This window comes from Arachis hypogaea, chromosome 6 (genome assembly GCF_003086295.3).
Source record: "Arachis hypogaea cultivar Tifrunner chromosome 6, arahy.Tifrunner.gnm2.J5K5, whole genome shotgun sequence".
Classification (NCBI taxonomy): domain Eukaryota; kingdom Viridiplantae; phylum Streptophyta; class Magnoliopsida; order Fabales; family Fabaceae; genus Arachis; species Arachis hypogaea.
In genome coordinates, this window is record NC_092041.1 from 36,471,969 (window position 1) to 36,475,875 (window position 3,907).

General features: G+C 41.4%; 1 non-coding gene across 1 annotated transcript; it reads left to right on the plus strand.

Moving 5' to 3' along the window:
- Positions 1-949: 949 nt before the first annotated feature.
- Positions 950-1,057, plus strand: LOC112700500 (small nucleolar RNA R71). Its single transcript, XR_003153409.1, has one exon. It is a non-coding gene; the product is annotated as a small nucleolar RNA R71 (small nucleolar RNA).
- Positions 1,058-3,907: the final 2,850 nt, after the last annotated feature.

The following is a 3,907-nucleotide window of genomic DNA, read 5'->3' on the forward strand; positions in this document are numbered from 1 at the left end:
TCTTCAGAGGAAGAATACTCATCAGAGCTCATGAATGGCAGAAGTAAGTCCAATGGAATCTTTATGGTCTCAGTTTGAGCCTCAGATTCCCATGGTTCCTCATTGGGGAACTCATTGGAGGCCAGTGGACGCCCAGTGAGGCCTTCCTCAGTGGCGTTCACTGCCTCTTCTTCCTCCCAAAATTCGGCCATGTTGATGGCCTTGCACTCTCCTTTTGGATTTTCTTCTGTATTGCCTGGGAGAGTATTAGGAGGGAGTTCAGTAATTTTCTTGCTCAGCTGTCCCACTTGTGCCTCCAAGTTTCTAATGGAGGACCTTGTTTCAGTCATGAAACTTTGAGTGGTTTTGATTAGATCAGAGACCATGGTTGCTAAGTCAGAGTTATTCTGCTTAGAACTCTCTGTCTGTTGCTGAGAAGATGATGGAAAAGGCTTGCTATTGCTAAACCTGTTTCTTCCACCATTATTGTTGTTGAAACCTTGTTGGGGCTCTGTTGATCCTTCCATGAAAAATTTGGATGATTTCTCCATGAAGGATTATAGGTGTTTCCATAGGGTTCTCCCATGTAACTCACCTCTTCCACTGAAGGGTTCTCAGGATCATAAGCTTCTTCCTCAGATGAAGCTTCCTTAGTACTGCTTGGTGCATTTTGCATTCCAGACAGACTTTGAGAAATCATATTGACTTGTTGAGTCAATATCTTGTTCTGAGCCAATATGGCATTCAGAGTGTCAATCTCAAGAACTCCTTTCTTCTGACTAGTCCCATTGTTCACAGGATTTCTTTCAGAAGTGTACATGAATTGGTTATTTGCAACCATTTCAATCAGTTCTTGAGCTTCAGTAGGCATCTTCTTCAGATGAAGAGATCCTCCTGCAGAGCTATCCAAAGACATCTTGGATAGTTCAGAGAGATCATCATAGAAAATTCCTATGATGCTCCATTCAGAAAGCATGTCAGAGGGACATTTTCTGATTAATTGTTTGTATCTTTCCCAAGCTTCGTAGAGGGATTCTCCTTCCTTCTGTCTGAAGGTTTAGACTTCCACTCTAAGCTTACTCAATTTTTGAGGTGGAAAGAACTTTGCCAAGAAGGCATTGACTAGCTTTTCCCAAGAGTCCAGGCTTTCTTTAGGTTGAGAGTCCAACCATATTCTAGCTCTGTCTCTTACAGCAAAAGGGAATAGCATAAGTCTGTAGACCTCAGGGTCAACCCCATTGGTCTTAACAGTGTCACAGATTTGCAAGAACTCAGCTAAAAACTGATGAGGATCTTCCAATGGAAGTCCATGGAACTTGCAATTCTGTTGCATTAAAGAAACTAATTGAGGCTTAAGCTCAAAGTTGTTTGCTCCAATGGCAGGGATAGAGATGCTTCTCCCATAGAAATCGGGAGTAGGTGCAGTAAAGTCACCCAGCACCTTCCTTGCATTGTTGGCATTGTTGTTTTCGGCTGCCATGTGTTCTTCTTCTTTGAAGAATTCGGTCAGGTCCTCTAAAGAGAGTTGTGCTTTGGCTTCTCTTAGCTTTCTCTTCAAGGTCCTTTTAGGTTCAGGATCAGCTTCAACAAGAATGCTTTTGTCTTTGCTCCTGCTCATAAGAAAGAGAAGAGAACAAGAAAATGTGGAATCCTCTATGTCACAGTATAGAGATTCCTTGAAGTGTCAGAGGAAGAGAAAGGTAGAAGACAGAAGTAGAAAATTCGAACTTATCAAAGAAGATGGAGTTCAAATTTTTGCATTAAGGAATAGTGTTAGTCCATAAATAGAAGGATGTGAGAAGAAGGGAAGTGATTTTCGAAAATTAAGTGAAAAATTTTGAAAATATTTTTGAAAAACATTACTTAATTTTCGAAAATGAAAGTTGAAAAGATATCAAGTGATTTTTTTGAAAAAAAAGTTTTGAAATTAGAAATCAAGAAGATTTGATTGAAAACTATTTTGAAAAAGATGTGATTAAGAAAATATGATTGGTTTTAAAAAGATGTGATTGAGAAGATGTGATTTGAAAAACATTTTAGAAAGATTTGATTTTGAAAATTAAAAACTTGACTAACAAGAAAAGATATGATTCAAACATTAAACCTCTCTCAACAGAAAAGGCAACATACTTGAAACGTTGAATCAAATCATTAATTGGTAGCAAGTGATGTGTGGAAAACGATCCAACACAAAACTCACCGGCAAGTGTACCGGGTCGCATCAAGTAATAATAACCCACATGAGTGAGGTCGATCCCACAGGGATTGAAGGATTGAGCAATTTTAGTTTAGTGGGTGATTTAGTCAAGCGAATCAAGTATTGGTTGAGTGATTTGTGTTTAACAAGAAGTAAATGACAATAAATGCAAAGGGGGAAGGGAAAAGTGCAGTAAATTAAAGAACAGGAAAGTAAATTTGTAGAAACTTAAAGAACAAGAAAGTAAATGACTGAAACTTAAAGTGCAGGAAACATAAACTGCAGTAACTTAAATGGCAAGAAAGATAAATTGCTAGAATGTAAAAGGGAATTGAGGAATGGGATTGCAGGATCTAAACAAAGAAGAAGTAAATTGCAGCGATTGATTTAGCAGAAATTGAATCAGAAGCAAACAGCATTCAAACAGAAAGAAGATAAGATGCAGCAAGGGTTCACAGAAGAACCAAAAGTAAATTGTGATCTCAGGACTCAAGGGCTTAGGTAGCAGAGCCTAAAACCCAATTTCCTTCCCAGATCTGAGTATTCAAAGCAATTGACAGAAAATTGAAGAGAAAGCAGTAGAAGAACAGAAATCAGATTCAATTATGCAGAAAACAAATTGAAAAGAGTTTGAATGGGAATTGAGACAGAATTTCCTCAATTTCACACACCCAAAACTCAGAAACAGAAGAGTAGAATTGCCCAAGTAAGAATGAGGAAGGAGATCAGTCAATTCTCCCTTGATCCTCTTAGTGCTCGGACAAGTCTCTCAAGAAAGCTCAAAGAAAGTGCAAATTCAAAGGCTAAGACAACAGTAAGTCAAAAGGTAAAAATTCAAAAGAAAGATCAAAAGGTTTAAAGATCCTAATTACATCAAACTAGCTTCTATTTATACACTTTCTATCCTTTGATTTTGGGATTTGGATGGGCTTTTGATTTGGTGAAGAAATGAATTAAAATGGGGTTTTAATTTGAATTTTTGGGCCCATTAAAAATCACTCCCAGGAGGCTGCCCTGCCCTTGTGGAGGGCAGGGCAGAAAATTGGTGCATGGTGCGGAAGTTTGGTGCGGCTTGGGTGCGTGTTGGTGCGGCTTGGTGCTGCCAGGAACGCAAAACGCTGCCCTGCCCGCGCCAAGGGCAGGGCAGAAAATTGTGGTGCTGCCAGATCGAGGAGTGTGCGCGTTGGTGCAGCCAGGGTCAAAGATTGGTGCGCCAGATTCGTGCGTGGTGCGCCAGGAACGCAAAACGCTGCCCTGCCCGTGCCAAGGGCAGGGTAGAAAATTGTGGTGCTGCCAGATCGAGGAGTGTGCGCGCTGGTGCTGCCAGGGACGAGCTTGGTGCGCCAGATTTGCTTCTTGGTACGCCACACACAAAATGCTGCCCTGCCCGCGCCAAGGGCAGGGCAGAGTTCCCACATTGCTTGTCCCGTGTTCGAAACACGGAGGAAGCACACGCTACAATAATTTCCTTGGTTTCTTGGCACGGCACTCATCCTTAAGTCCTAGCTTCCTCATGGTTCCTTGTTCGAACCTTGTAACATTCATGGGTGACATTTTTCCCTTGAATTTATTCCTTGGAGAGCCCGATTCTGCCCTCTACAAGGGCAGGGCAAGGTTCTCTTCCTCTTGGTCCCAAGGCACATTTTGTGCTCTGCCCTTGTAGTGGGCAGGGCAGACTTGCCTTCTCTTCTTGGTTCTCTTATGTTGCCCTCCTAGAGGGCAGTGTGCCCT